General features: G+C 38.7%; 1 protein-coding gene across 2 annotated transcripts in view; it reads right to left on the reverse strand.

Annotated features, from left to right (window-relative positions):
- WWP1 (WW domain containing E3 ubiquitin protein ligase 1) overlaps positions 1-16907 on the reverse strand; it is a 58082-nt gene that overhangs the window by 40022 nt on the left and 1153 nt on the right. The window lies entirely within an intron of this gene.

Raw genomic sequence — 16907 nt, forward strand, 5'->3', positions numbered from 1 at the left:
CTATGCATGATGCAGTGAATGAATTCCATGTGTGGTGCTCTCCTTGCAACCTTACTCCGGAATCTCTATTTCAGTCAAAGCAGGCACTTAATTGGTGGTTATATTTGCATAGTTTTTCCATTTAAAAAAATGTTATTAAAGAAGTTATTTACTGTTAAAAATGCGCGTTTTCTGGTACATCGTTCCTTAGTGACTTAGTTCTTTGTGTATTTCTTTACATTTCATTATCGACACAAAATCAATCTAGCAACTACCATATGCTGAGCCACATTAACCACATCTATACTTTCATCCAGCTGTATAGCAAGCCTCTCACACTGTATAATTTGTTATAATATTTATTTCTTAAAATTTTTGGCAGTCTTTTCCAGACATCATCCAACAGCATCTGCCAACAAAGAAATGCCTTTTAGTTTGTCACCATTTTGTTTTCCATGCATTATTTCAGACAATTTTACTGCCACAGGAAGATCAAGTGTTTTTCCAATGGTATGTGGCTTTATATCTTTTGCTATTGAGAAATATTAAAAGAGGCTTCTAAAGATGTATCATTAACTTTAGCTAAATCTTGTAGAGTACCGGACTGAGTATCGCAAGACTGAAAAAAACTGTAGAGGTTTGTCTTCATGGTCCAGATGCTTAGTTTTTAAATGCCTTGCTAATTGTGATGGCTTCATAATATCAGTAGCTGGTATCTCCAGGTACAATATGCTCTTAGGGTGAGGTTCATCTTTAATAAGAGTAGATGTACATCCATATTTCAAAGAGCCTTCTTGATAAACCCAGATATTTTTGGCCAATGTCTTGTCATATCTAATTGCCACTGATTTTACCTTGTAATGCAGCTGTCCAGGAGCTCATACTAGGAGTAGGAGAAGTATCAGCTCTGCCATGTTCTTGTTGTTCACTTGTGTGCACATTATTTGTTTTACCTTCAATCCATTATCTCTTCGCAGGATTTTTTTTAAGCCACTTGACCATTTTTGTGAAGGTTAGTTTAGTCAAAATGAGATATTATAATTCATAATTCCACCTAACCAGGCACACAAACTACACACCTTGCAATACACTGAAAATGAACGAACAAGTGAAGGTGCTATTCTGTCTGCCAACCCCCCATATGTGGAACACCAGATCTGCCCTCAGGACACCCGCAAACCACACATGACACAGAAGCATCTGACATACAGATCGAAGGAAGATGCCAGCATTGATATGTATCCTAAACAGAGCTTAATTTTTTTCTTATTTTTCAGATAAGACATAAATCCTAATATTTTCTTCCCACATCTCAATGGATGGTCTTGCACACCCCACTTTGAAGGCCACTGATACAGAAGACATCAAAGGAGCAACACATGCCATCAATTCCATGGCAAGTTAACTCAAATTCATAACAAAAAAAACAAGATCTGCCATCTATTTCTAATCATACATTAAAAAAAATGAGTTTAGACATACTTTTGTAACTGACAAATTATCATTATTTTTACTGGGGTTTCTCCTCCTATTGCTCTACCTGTATTAATAACTATCCAAACTCAGCTACTGAAATTTGTAAATGAAGTTAATAGGTTATTGTCTAATCAGCCTTGATGCATGTTAGTTCTCCTGGGAGGGAGAAGGGAGAGCCTGCTCACATCACAATGTTTGTAATTTTCATTCAAGATCCAAAAAACAGTCTTATTGAAAACAAACCAACAAACAAAAGTCTTCACTGCCTGATGCACACTGGATCCCACTCAATCACAGTCAAACATGTCCTTCTTCCAGGTAAACAAAGCCTTCAGGAAGAAAAGTTCACCAAGTGACATTGTACAAGATGAAGGACCTTATCTAGAGCTTTGGACATCTATTACTCCCTGAAGGCTGGTCTGGGTATATGACAAACACTGCTGTACAACAGAAGAAGAGAAGCATAATCCAACACTTAGACCCTGAGCCTTTGATAGGAAAATTACTACCATGATGCAGCCACATGGGCAGCGGGTGGGTACAGCACAGGACAACAATCCTATTTATCACATGTACCATTTACAGTAGTGATAAAAACAGTATTAGTGACCTCGTGTAAGGTGTTAGTACTCACTGTCATAGTCAAGAAAAGGATAGGACAAGAAGAGCCCTACTGGGAGAATAAAGACAACAAAAGAACGGTCTAGAAATGAATAAAGACTGAAGTAAATCGGCTCATTATCTATAAATATATCAGGAACATGTAGAAAACAAAAATAAAGGCTACTGAATTAGAAGAATAGTGTTAACATACTTATTCCCCAAAAAATCACAGGTTTCTGGGGGGCAAGATTGCAGCAGAGAGAGTGAGCAAGCATATACTATATGAAACTAAGCAGGAATAGTAAAGAAGTCACAGAGCAGAGGGACTGACCGACTTGCACGAGGCTGGGATTACACCATCACTCTCTTGCTTTATTAGAAGTAAAATTTTCCATAAACTGAGAAAGATTTTTAAAAGTTCTTCAACTAGAAATTCTTCAAATACTAAAAAACAGTAAGTTTCAAAGACTGACAGCTTCCTGTCTCTACAAGTCAGAAGAAACTACGTCTGGCCAAAAATAACCAAAATTTCAACCAAGCAAGTCTGAACTTCGTGAAGGAAAGAATGGTATGGCAATTACACAAAGTGAAGTGATGATTTTCATTAGGAGAATTGCAAAGTTTTCACAATGAGGGCTGTCAAAAGCAAAAGCAGTATTTTCTTGATCTAGTTTGCAAGAAAGCCTATTTGAGAAAGAAAAACAGTTAGTGAAGAAGCACTGAAAGATTTTGGGTTGTTCTACATAAACAATTTTTTAATGTTTTATTTCAAATAATGCAAGCCCTAGCCATTCATGGGCAAGGGAGCACTATGACCTATGGGCACTAGTTAACTGCTTTCTTGCATCATGCACACACTTTTTTTCCCCTCAGCCTTAAAGCCCTTTTTCTTGTTACTCAAAATAAATGCCCAGTTTGGCTACTGAACATGTTGATTAAGTGTTAAAACCTTTGAGGTTCTCTCTACATAACCTTAAAAAGGTTACATACAGCAACATAAGAGTCACCATGTTGTAGTTACGAAATGGCTACAGGTACCACCCATCGTTGAATATGAAATGACTACACTTCTATTAAACTTCTAGGTTAAAAATTATTGGTCTAAAGGAAGTGAAGCTTTACTTCCAGAACTATTTCACTGACACATACAAACCCACTCCCCTCAAAATTTATGGACATTAAAAATCAATTAAGAAAGAGTCTTGAGAGCCACATAAAGATCATATTATCATAACACTTCTGTTCAAATCATCCTCATCATACATAACTGTTACACCAACCCAGAGTACAATCTATTTATTAACACCTAAAACAGATTATGTTAAAAATTAGTATTATTTCAGCTCTGTAAATTATTTCGGGTAACTACAGATCCATTAGGACAAAATAAGACCCTAGCAAAACCACAGGATGCCTGACACAGTATTCTATTGCAGAAATCAAAGGATCATTTCCTAATTCATGTGAATCAACAGTTTCATACAAGACAATGTAGTTAACAATAAATTTACACCTCTGTGAATAATTTTTTTCCTAAATCTCAATATGCCAACTAGGGAAGGTGCCCGCTAGACTTGTTGTTTCACAACAGAGGAGTTATGGGCGATGTGATGGCTGGAGGTCATATTTGGCACAGTGATCATGAAATGATAAAGAGTTTCCATTCTTGGTGAAGTAGAGGGGTCAACAAAACTCCTACCTTGGACTTCTGGGGAATAGACTTTGGCCCGTTTTGGACCCTGGTTGGCAAAGTCCCTTGGGAGGGAGCTCTGAAGGGTGAAAGGGTCTAAGAAGGCTGGACATTCTTCAAGATGGAAATCTTAAAGGTGCAGAAACAGGCTGTTCCTGTGCACCAAAAGACAAATCACAGGGGAAGAAGACCAGCTTTGTTGAACAGAGAATTTTGATGGAACTCTGGAAAAAGAAGAGAGTTTATGAACTTTGGAAGAAGGGGCAGGCAACTCAAGAAGACTACAAGGACATCATGAGGTTATGCAGGGAGAAAATTTTAAGGGCCAAAGCCCATCTAAAACTTAACTGGCTACTGCCATAAAATTCAATTAAAAAAAAGTTTCATCATTTATCAGCAGTCCTGGCTCACTGGGAGGTCCTAGTTGACTGAAGGTCAGCAAATGTGACACCCTTTTACAAGAAAGGTGGGAAGGAAGATCCAGGGAACTATAGGCCTGTCAGTCTAACCTCAGTGCCGAGGAAGGTTATAGAGCAGATCATCTTGAGTGCCATCACATGGCATCTACAGGACACTCAAGTGATTTGGCCCAATCTGCATGGTCCTGCTTGACTAACATCATCTCCTATGACAAGGTGACCTCATTAATGGATGATGGAAAGGCTGTGGATGTTGTTTAGCTGGACTTTAGTAAAGCATCTGGCACTGTTTCCCACGGCATTCTCTTTTCTGGGTAAAAAACTGGCTGGGTGGCCAGGCTCAAAGACTTGTGGTGGATTTAAATCCAGTTGGTGGCCAGTCACAAGAACCTGGGAGTGTTGTTTGACAGGCAGCTGAATATGAGCCAGAAGTGTGCCCAGGTGGCCAAAAAGGCCAACAGCATCCTGGCTTGTATCAGAAATAGCATGGTCAGCAGGACTAGGGAAGTAATCATACCCCTGTACTTGGCACTGGTGAGGCTGCACCCCAAATACTGTGTTCAGTTTTGGGCCCCTCACTAGAAGAAAAACATTGAGGTGCTGGAGAGAGTTCAGAGAAGGGCAATGAAGCTGCTGAAGGGTCTGGAGCACAAGTCTTATAAGGAGCAGGTAAAGGATGAGGGTTTCTTTAGCCTGGAGAAAAGGACACTTGGGGGGACCTTATCGCTCTCTACAACTACCTGAAAGGGGTTGTAGTGTGGTGGGTGTCCATCTCTTCTACCATGTATCAAGAGACAGAAAAAGAGGAAATGGCCTCAAGTTGCACCAGGAGATTGGATATTGGGAAAAACTTCTCCACTCAAAGGGTTGTCAAACAGACTGCTCAGGGAAATGGCTGAATCACCACCTCTGTAGATGTGTCATGAACATGGTTTAGTGGTGGACTTGGCAGTGCTAGGTTAACAGTTGGATATGATGATCTTAAAGGTCTTTCCCAACCTAAACAAGTCTATGATTCTGTAATCACCAAAGTCACAGAATGGTTGAGGTTGGAGGAGACCTCTGGAGGTTGTCTGGTCCAACATCCCTGCTTAAGCAGGGCCACCTAGAGCCAGTTATCCATGGTTATGTCCAGACGTCTTTCAAATATCTCCAAGATGGAAGACTCCACAACCTACCTGGGCAAGCTGTGCCAGTGTTCAGTCAACCTCATAATGAAAAAGTGCTTCCTGATGTTCAGAGGGAATCTCCTGTGTTTCAGTTTGTGCCCATTGCTGCTGGTCACTGGGCACCACTGAAAAGAGCCCAGATCTGTCCTTTTTGCACCTACCCTTCAGGTATTTATATATATTGATGAGGTCCCTCTGAGTTTTCTCCAGGCTGAACTCTCCAGTTCCAGCTCTCTCAGCATTTCCTCAGAGGTGCTGGCCTCTTCATGGCTGCTCGTTGAACTCTCTCCAATATGTCCATGTCCCTCTTGTACTGAGGAGCCCAGCACGGGGCACAGGACTCCAGATGTGGCTTCACCAGCACTGAATAAGAGGGAAGGAACACCTCCCTTACCATGCTGACAATTCTTTGTCTAATGCAGCCCAAGACATCACTCGTCTTCTTTGCCCCAAAGTCACACTGCTGATTCATGTTCAGCTTGGTGACCACCAGAACCCCCAGGTCCTTTTCTGCCAGCAGAATGTCTTGCTTCTTCCTGTTTAAGCTAAAAAGCACTACCAAAACCATGTTCAACTGACAATATCCTTCAGTCCTTTACCTATGAGTAGCTCACAAGCATTCTCCAAATAAAGAACTTACTTGAGGCTGAGAGGACTGAAAAAGGACCCAACAAAAACGTTAAGTAGTAAATCCAACTCTGACACAACAAAGAAGAATAAAGCTATGAGAAAGTCCTCATACTTTCTGCTATCATCAACATACTTTTTGCAGTGAATCTTCAGACCAGCCAAAAAAGTAAGGGAGAGAGTAGCATTTAATTTTTTATGTTTTCACCAAGCCCACAGCACATACTCATGTGTCTAGATATACCAGTGGCTTCATTAGGATCTGTTTTGACATTACAAACATTTCAGCTTCAGCAGTCTCCTCCTCAGGGTCTATAAGCCCTTGTCAGCAAGGCAAGCCATTGTTTCTTCCTGACAACTAACAGCTTCTCCAGAGATACTTTAACATCCATGATACACTGAAAATATTTTGTAACTAAGTTCCTAGTTGCCAGCCCTACAGACCTGACCTGGAAAGCAAACTGCCATTCTTGTTAAATCACAGAACATCTGAGATTGAAGAGACTCAGGGGAATCACTGAGTCCAACTCCTGGTTCCACAAAGGGCAACCTAAACATTAAATTACATATCTAAGACCGTTGTCTGAACAGGTCTTGAACTGGAAGCACTGGTCAGATCCCAGAGGTATAATATCACCGGTATTAGAGAGACTTGTTGGAATGAGTCCAGCGACTGGAGTGCTACAGGCTGTCCAGGAGGGATACCCATGGCAGGTGAGGTGGAGGAGCTGCACTGTAAGGGGGGAATTGATTGAACAGCCCTTACCGTTAGTGATGATGTGGTTGAGAGCATCTGGGTGAGGATTAGGGGAATGGAAAACAAAGGAGATGTAGTGAGTGCCTACCACCAATTGGCCAGCCAAGATCTAAGCACTGATGAGTTATTCTATAGGCAATTAGGAGAAAACTCTGAATCAGCAGCCCTTGTCCTTATTGGAGATTTCAGCTTCCCAGACATCAACTGAAAATATCATACTGTGATGACCATTAAGTCTGGGAAATCCTTGGAGTTTATGGAAGCTAACTTCTTGCCACAAGTACTCAGTAAGCCAACTAGGAGACATGCTCCTAGACTTGTTACTAGTGCACAGAGAAGGATTCATGGGAAATGTGATGGTAGATGGCTGTCTTGGGCACAGTGATCACAAAATGGTCAAGTTTAAAATTTTTTCTATAATGAGATAAAAAGGTCAGCAGAGTTTCCACCCTGAATTTCAAGAGAGCAAACGTTATGTTATTCAGGGAGCTATTTGGCAAGTACCCCGGGAATCTCCTTTTGAGGACTTACGAGTCCACAAGTGCTGGCCAGTTTTTAAGAAACACCTTTTAAAACCACAGGAGCAGGCAATTCCACTACACTGTATGTTAAGCAAGCAGAGCAGAAGACCAGCTTGGCTGAATAGGGAACTCCTCGTGGAGCCCAAGAGGAAAAAGAAATTGTACGATCTCTGGAATCAAGGCCAGGCTTCGCAGGAAGATTAGAGAGCTGTGGTTCATTTATGCAGGGAGAAGACACAAATAGCCAAAGCTCAATCAGTTTTGGAACTGGCCAGTGCTGTATCAGATAACAAGAATGTCTATTTTAAGTACATTAATAGTAAGAAGAGGTCTAAAGAAAACATTGGACCAATACTTGTTGAAGATGGCCACAGGTTCTTAAGCCAACCTATATGCACTTCCTAGCCCTTCACCCCAGAAAATAAATCTTTGTTCATATTGTCATGGAGAGCAAGCTACATAAAAAAAATACTTCATTTTCTGGCTGGGTTTCACAGTTTCACAGTTTCACAGTATGTTTGGGATTGGAAGGGACCTCAAAAGATCATCTAGTCCAATCCCCCTGCTGGAGCAGGAACACCTAGGTGAGGTCGCACAGGAACATGTCCAGGCGGGTTTTGAATGTCTCCAGAGAAGGAGACTCCACCACTTCCCTGGGCAGCCTGTTCCAGTGCTCTGTCACCCCTACTGAGAAGAAGTTTCTTCTCAAATTTAAGTGGAACCTCTTGTGTTCCAGCTTGATCCCATTACCCCTTGTCCTATCATTGTTTGCCACCGAGAAGAGCCTGGCTCCATCCCCATGGCACTCACCCTTTATATATTTATAAACATTAATAAGGTCCCCCCTTAGTCTCCTCTTCTCCAAACTAAAGAGACCCAGCTCCCTCAGCCTTTCTTCATAAGGGAGGTGCTCCACTCCCTTAATCATCTTGGTTGCCCTACGCTGGACCCTCTCCAGCAGTTCCCTGTCCTTCTTGAACTGAGGGGCCCAGAACTGGACACAATATTCCAGATGTGGTCTCACCAGGGCAGAGTAGAGGGGAAGGAGGACCTCTCTCGATCTACTAACCACCCCCCTTCTAATACACCCCAGGATGCCATTGGCCTTCCTGGCCACAAGGGCACAGTGCTGGCTCATGGTCATCCTGTTGTCCACCAGGACCCCCAGGTCCCTTTCCCCTACACTGCTCTCTGGTTTTGTTTTTTTTGTTGTTGTTAATTCTTTGGTTTTGGGGGGTTTTTTGGTTGTTGTTTTGCATTTTGTTGTTGTTTTTCATAGTTTCCAATGCTGCACTATTGACCCATGCATCATCTACAACATATTGCCAGCCTCATATTAGGGTCTAAGAAAAAAAAATATGGCATAGCTACAAAAGTTTAAAAAAAATATTTATCAGAGTGTTATGCAGGAGTTACAAATGGCTGCAGCGTGAACTCGAGCTGCCCATGCTGCCTGGCTCAGAAGCTACACAATCACCACAGACACAGCTCTGAATCAGTCTGAGCTGGAGCTCTGCATAGTGGTTTTTTACTACAAGAAAGAAAGACCTAGAACAGCAGAGGGAGAAGAGGATTGTGATGATGTAAGAAGAATTTGCATGAGGCCTAGTACTACTGCTCACAGAGTAACCTATCAGCAAAATATTTAGGGTACACATTGCTCATGAATCTTACTCATGATGACGCTTCTAGGGCCTACCACAATATCAAATAATGAAACATATCACAGTGCCTTCTCCATGTATTACGGATAGTATCACATGCACAGAGAAAAAAATGGAGTAAACAACTTCCGAGTTGCTTGAACAGAACAATGGTAGTTAAAGGCTGACAGTCCAAGATACATGTCTAGAAATCAGGGAAGAATATTTTCTCCCTCATTTTAATATTCAACTGAATAGCCTTCATGTCTGCCAGAATGCGTAACATGCCAGTACACACTAGTCTTTAGCCTCTCTAGATTGACTTCTGCTATGGATAATCCTAATGGTTGGTATAAATTACTGTTTATCATACTTGGATCGAGAGCAATGTAAAGTAACATACTAAGATATATCTCTAAAATACAGGCAGATTTTAGTATACCTACACTTCAAAAAGAAAACCTTACTATACTTTCATGTAGGCGCTTACATGTCAAACACTATTTCTACGTTAACAATATGGAAGATGGAGAAATACTGGCTTCAGAACAGGCAGGCAGCCTAAGCACACACCAAGAGTGCCCAGATAGCTTATAAAATCCACTCACAAGAATTCATGCCTGTCATCAGCACCTTATTAGTCACAATAGCCATGACTACATTAAGCACATCTCTACTGCAGTCACAGCAAAATTAATACACTGACAAATTCAAAAGGAATATAAAACAACACTAAAGATATTAACCAAGAGTGCTGTTTCTGTTACACCTTTCCGCTTGTTTTCATGGGGATATGAAGAAACCATGATTAAAGAATACCAATAATGGGAAATACATTAATACTGTCTAACAAAATAGTCTCCCAGTCTCACCACTCCTCTGATAAGTCAGTAGAAGATGACATTTCAAAGAAAAGGGGAAGAAAAAACTATTATATTCAGTGTTATGGGCTAAAGTGGTAGAAAGGGCCTTTGCACATTTTTCATCAGTAAGAGGTTTGACGTGATCCACCTCTCCTCAGTAACTATCTCAAAAAATAGCTCAAAGAGGTATAAGTAGAATTCACTGCATGTTCTCACTCTCTTTTCTCTGAATATTTGCTTTTTAAAATGTGCTATGAAAGCCTCTTTCCAGCTGTCAATCTCAGCAGTGTTATAACACTAAAACATGTCTGTCCTAATTCAAATCACAGACTGCACTGAACTTACCTATTACTACCTGAGAGCACTCACCCAAGCACTGTCACTTATTTTTAAAAAAAATATCCCTTCTGTCTCTACAGTGCTCAAGAATTCAACCTGATCCTTAATAAGGCTTCCAGGTGATAAATAATTCTCACCTCTTAAAACAAAGAGCTACCTGATTCTACTAATTATTTTCCAATACAATTCTAACCTGGATTAATCAGATTCCAGAATTTAACTACACAAAAATGACAAGTTGAACACATGAAAATTAATAACACAAGTCTTAACAGAAAAGCCCAATGCTTGACTTCTCAAGAATCAATATTGGACCACATCAATACATTTTGTATTAACTCAATGTTACAAATGAGTCAATGGGTTCTAAGAAAACTACTTAAATTTTGCAGTAAAACAGTGCTTGAAATATCAGTTATTTTAATTTCGGTGAACAGATGGAGTTCATGAGAAATGCAGATACCCTCACAAGGGTCAGCATCCTTTCTGGTGAAAAGCTAAAGACTAAATTATATAACCTAAAATCAATAACAGCTAACGCTGGAGAGCAACAGTGCCTTGAAACCAAGTGACTACAAAAACAGCACAGAAAAGGTCATCTGACCTTTTCAGAATTATTCCCTTATTCATGTTGATTTTCAAGGAACTTTTGAGGGCAATACTAGAGACAGAAGAAGAAAGAGACAAACATCTCTAGCATCCTTTACCCATATAACTCCCATCTGCATTACATGGTCAACACACAGGTCTTCCAGCTTGAAGAGTATTAAGAATCCTTAGTCACTCTGTCATTCTTCCATACAAATTGGTCAATCCTTCCTGTCCTCTTTTGCACCTTCTCCAGTTCTACTACCTACCTTTTGAGACAGGGTGGACAGTGGAAAAGATGAAAAAATGAACAAAGCATTCCCTCAAGATAGGAATGCACTGTGGATATAAACAGTGGCATCATGACGTTGTCTGTTTTATTCTTTATTCTACTCCTACATCTTCTACACCAACCTTTGAAACCATCAGCTTTTAAGCTGGGGGAAGTGTCAATAAACATCTGGAAAAGTGTTCTTTCTTCCCCTCTATTAACAGGGAGAGATTGAAACACAAAGTTTTAAGCATGTAGGAGAATAAGCCCAAAGTGTACATCTCTGTTAATACAGATTTATTTTAATTTCTTTTGGCCTTCCAAGCTTTGAAATTGAAGCAACCAGCATAATAGATTTACTCAAAATAGACAAAAACATCAACCAACTCTGAAAACAAGCTGTGCCTAGTAGTTAAAAAAACACAAAAAAAACCCACATAAAAAAACAAGAAAGGCTGAGAAAGGCTGTAGTGAGCTGTGTACACTAACTTGCTCATAAGAAGTATTTAAACATCAAGTTTAGGCACTGAAGTACAATTAGCAAAGGATTTTCTCCTTGTCTGTATAGCAATCTATTCCTTATTTTGAATCATACATCAGCCAATCCCAACTGAATCTTGTAAGAATTACTTCTTGATAGACTACCCTACTCAACTTTTCTAAGCGTGGTCTAACATCTCCTTGTTTAGCTGTATAACAGAGGGTTAAAAGCATAAGCTGAAATTTACTAATTCTAGTCAATGTTCTGTTGTTCTCTGCTGGAGGCCTCTTCTCCCTTCTTTTCATGCTAAAAAACCCCAACATTTTCCATTTTATTTGCACGGGAGCAGTACTATTCTAATAGTTTACTCCTGAATCAGTTATTTTTTCCTGATGAAAGATGGAATACAAACAACAAATAAACACAACAGTCTATTTGTAAAAGAGCTGAAGTTAGGAGGTTTCCACATAGTCCCAGAACCACTTGTCATACAATGGTAACACTTAGCAGTTTTCAAATTCACTTAGGCAATTCATATAAAAATAGCAAGCAAGCTATTATGTTATATTCTTAATACATTCCAACATTTTTTTTTATTCCATTCCTAATGGGACATTTTCATAGAGTAATTCACAATTAAGTTGGGCTCTTATTACCAAATACTTAATTTACAGCCCATTTTGATGAATAGTTCTAGTTACTCCTTCCAATATGCTTTAGAACTCCTGTGTAAACACTAAAATGTACCCATTACCAAATACTAAACTAGCCCCTATTATGTCTCTCTGAAGTTTCCACCTCCATTACTCAATAGTTTCTCCACCTACAGATTTTGTCAGTTCATTAGTAGCAGTCTTTTTGTCATATTACAAACTAAGCCTCCAACTAGTTTTCTTCCCATAGTTATTCCCTTAACAATACTCACTATCCCATGACAACATAGCTTTGTCAGCAATCTCTCACAAGGCATTGAGTCAGAGATTTATTTTATTTTTGAAATGACACGATTTTCAGTCTTCCATCATATTTTTCAACACTAATTTATTTTTTCCTGCCCTTGTAACTTGCATCCAGAACGCAAAATACACTTTTTTATTTCATTTTTTTTCGAACACAAAATCTTTCCAGCTACTACAGTAAGACAGTGACCATTTTTAAAAAGATAACAGTGTAAGAAGGTAGCTGGAAGTGGAAAACAAAAAGTGCCAAAAACGAAGGGAACTGAAATTTTAGAAAAAGCAGCTTATACACTTCCAACCTGAGATGAAGAGAAAAGGGAAGATTGGCAATCCTGTTACTTTTCATCTTCTATTTAGCTTCCCTTAAGCACTTATTTTGCTTTTCAACTGTTTTGTTTACATAGAGATACTTTAATGTCACTGTGTATACGGGAAAATTAAAGAGTGCTAATTCAAATATATCAGTTAGTAAAAACAAGGTCAGTTTTTAAGATGACTGCACCTTGATCTGTTCAGCAGTTTTAGTTCAAGCTTACAAACAACTTACTGAATTTCTCAAGAACTAGCAGAGCCCTGTGTTTCAAAACTAGAGATGTGTTCTTTTTTCTCAGTTCTGATGCCCAAGTATATTGTGCAATTTTACAGATTATGAATTTTGCCTTTCCTGTTTACTTTTCCCTATTCTAAAACTACTACTCCCTTCATTTGATTTACACTGAGAAATCACTAGCTATCTTGAAATGCACAAACTATCCAAAGTTCTCTCATATTTTTCACCCACCTACGAGGAACACAAAATCCTTAATTCGTTCCTCTTTTAAAGGACTCTTATGCTAATCTCCTGCTCCATTTAAATGCTTATAACAAAAAAATCTTAGTTAGAAACCCAGTAACTAGAGACGTCCACAGAGCATACTCTCTATACTTTTGTCCGTACTCACAGCAGCACAGACAAGAGCTCTCTTCTGCCCACTTCAGGCTGCAAGGTGAAGATACTTAAATGTGTAAAACAAAATTATTTTGCTGGATTTTTTTTTAAATGTGACATCCTCTTCTCATAATTTTTTTAATTGTTTTCTTCCATCTCCACAATGATTTTCTAAAACCTTAACAGAGAAAAGTACATGGAGTAATTCTGTGCCATTAGAACTACTTTGGAAGGTCAGTTACAAACACATTTGTATTCTCAATACCATTTAGACATAAGACAAATCAAGAGAACGTCCTACTTTGTTTTCAGTAACAGACATTTATATTTGAAAGAATTATTCTGCAGTGATTCGAACCAATGAATAATTCCTTGCGTTAGACATCAGAGGCTGAATTTCACTACAAAATACTACTGGCTGTACCAGTTACATCACTTCAAGTTAACATCCTTAACAGTGAGGATGTTAAGAAATCTTCAGGTTTTGAAAGAGTTACATTTAAGTGTGCTCAGACTCCAGTCACTTAAAGCAGAACATAAACATCTCTAACATATTCCAGCAAAAAGAAAAACAGTGAATAATGAAAAAGTTTCAAAAGCCCAAGAATGTAATCTGCCTTTTAAAACATATGCTGCACTCCAATTTTTATTGAAGACCTTATTTTAGACAAAAGACATTATAAAGTAACACAACCAGCTACGTAAATTTTAGCTTATTCTTTTAAGTCAGTAGAACTTACAAGTTAGATTCAAATCCATATTCTCTTTAAACAGGATTTTGAAAGTACTTTTTTGACAAGACTGAACTATCAAACTATACATTAGATTACAAACTTACAAAACCCTCAACATTGACTAAGAGGAGAGGGAATTATAATAAAAAAAAGGTTGGTTTGCCATATATCTGCTGTATCAAAACCACAGCAGTATACAGTCATGCAAACCTGCAATGATTAATTGCTTCATACTACATACCTGCATAGTAGCTACTAAGGCTGACATGTAACATGAGGATAAAGGTTTCCCTGAAATGCTCAGAAATTTAAAATCAACACACTGCAGCCTCACAGGTAAATAATTCTGATATACTGTAATTCTGACAGCTTACCTGGCATCTCTGGTGTTCCTCTGTAAAGCAACACTATAGTTGCAAAACAGAGCTAAACTTCAGCATGCTTCTGGTTAAACTATCAGGTCCTCAAACACAGCTAAAACATACCCCAAGAAGCATTTAATTTGTCATTTACAGAAAACAATTAAAAACAAAAACTCCCTCTTAAAAGTTATTGTAGTAAATTTTCAGCAAAACCATGCCATGTCACTGTTCTATAGGAAAAAACAAGAGAGTGCACCACTCGTAAGATCTGATATTTTCTACAAGCCTTTGGAATGCCTCTTCTGGACTCCTGCTGATGAGGAAGAGGAGACTTCTATCTATAGCCATATAATTTTCCTTCAAGTAAAGAGAGGTGAGACCTCTGATACTTCCAATGGTCCTTAACTGTAACTATTTTATGTCACTACAGAAGATCAGCAAATTATGATAAATCTGAACTGACACCTACAGAGAAAGGAATTGGCCTCATGATGCAACGAAAACAAACTTTTAAAGAAGGACTGGGGTGTAACCAGCTTCTAACATCTGCATTGGTACATATACCAAAGCAATATCGAAGAATGCCACTACACATTGCCTCACTCAGTATTCAACGGAAGAGTTTGGCAGTTCTAGTTAACAAGTTTAATTAGTACAGCAAAAACGACAGGATTTTGATTAATTCAACACTACCATAGAAACTGAGGAACCCTGCCCCAATTTACGTACTTTCACACAGGAAGGTACACAGCAGCTGCTTTTCTGATGACTTTGAGTTTTATGCAATTGATGCATAGCTAGAAAGCTGTTTTTTCTCTTTTTTTTTTTTTTTTTTTTAATTGAAGTGAACATTACACTGTGCAGAAGAGCAGTACTAACCTAGTTTAAAAGATAGGACATGTTTATCAGTAACTTCACTCCTTCTGCTCAGTTTTTATGAAGAAAGTCTTTCTGACCAAGTCAAAAATAACTTCCAAGAATCTTTAAAGCACAGTTTGCAGGAAGCTTTTTTTTTTTTTTTGCCTATCACTCCATCCACTCCTTCTCTAAGCCTTTTCACTTAATTATCTACATTTCAGCTAACTAAATTCTAGGATGAACTTGGCTTGGGGGTGTGGGGGGGAATTTAGGTTGTGTTTCTTTAAAGCTATCAATGAGTGTTTGCTCTAAGTGCATAAATACTAGTCATTTCCAAATAATAAACATAGCTTGGGTCATTATTTTTTTATTACAGTATCTTAGTTTTCAAATCCAGTGTTTTAATGGCATAGGAATACTGAAGCATGAATGAACTGAATGCAATACCAACTTCCTCTCATAGATCCTTACCCCCGACTTCTTTGTATCCAAAGACCAGGTGAAATCTCTTTCACCACACACATTCTTTTAAGAGAAAACACAGGAAATTGAGTAGAAATTCCAACTTATCACAATTTCCACCTTAGCAAAATTTCCAACTTTATATGGCAAGATAAGAAGGAAAATGAAAAGCAATAGAACTAGCAGTGCTTTTGCTTTTTCTCAAAAGGATGAAAAATGCGAATTTTTTTCTATGTAAAATTTCTTTAATCTTTATTAGTATTAAAATCAATAAGAATAATTCAGTTTATACCTTGATCAACATGGACACAGATAAAGCAGCATACAAAAATGAAAGAAACACTCAACAGCCCAAATTAGTGAAGGATTATCACAGCCCACCAGTACTCAGTTTGCTCCTATATCACAATGTGATCAAACCAGAATACAAATTTTAAGGGGACAGTCTAATTACTACAAAGGCTATACTGTGTTTCACATATATGACCAAATATAACCCAGACATCTGTACTCAGTATCATCTAGCAAGCCAATGTTATTAAACTTGCATAACCTGGGGTTTCTTTAATGCAAAATATTCTGATGATTTTCTACAGGACACAGGTGCCATGTGAAAATACAACTGAAATATGAAAAGCTCTTTTTATAGTTTCACCCAAACATCGAAGAGCTCCCATTAAAATGATTAGTGTTAAGTCCTTTACTCTCTTGGATGTACAGTTTAAACATTTATAGATCTGGAAGCAGCACTAGATTATCCTCGTTAAACTGGGATGGGAATTGGTATTGTTCCAAAAAAAAAAAAAAAAAAAAGACATCACAAATAAAAACAAGTAAATAAACACTTCCACTGAGTTGTAACATTTTGTCACAATATAAACAAAGATAAATTACATAAATAGGTCTTTCGAGGTCTTGAATTCACAGCCTGCTCAGCAAAACACACATTAAGGGGACCCAGACAGACTAGCAGACATGTATAACTTGAGCAACAACCGTAACGACTTCCCAACCTGCTGTGCTCCCCCTCCTCTTGAGAGAAGGCACACTGCACATATTGTGAGGGGTGACAGCAGCTCATTGTACTGAGGAAACGGCTCTCCACCTCCTCCCTCTCCAGTGTCACCAAAGGAAGGTGAACTGAAAGGTAACAATATCCTTCTCCTCTGCTTTGATCC

This window comes from Streptopelia decaocto (assembly GCF_964273445.1).
Source record: "Streptopelia decaocto genome assembly, chromosome: 2".
Taxonomy (NCBI): domain Eukaryota; kingdom Metazoa; phylum Chordata; class Aves; order Columbiformes; family Columbidae; genus Streptopelia; species Streptopelia decaocto.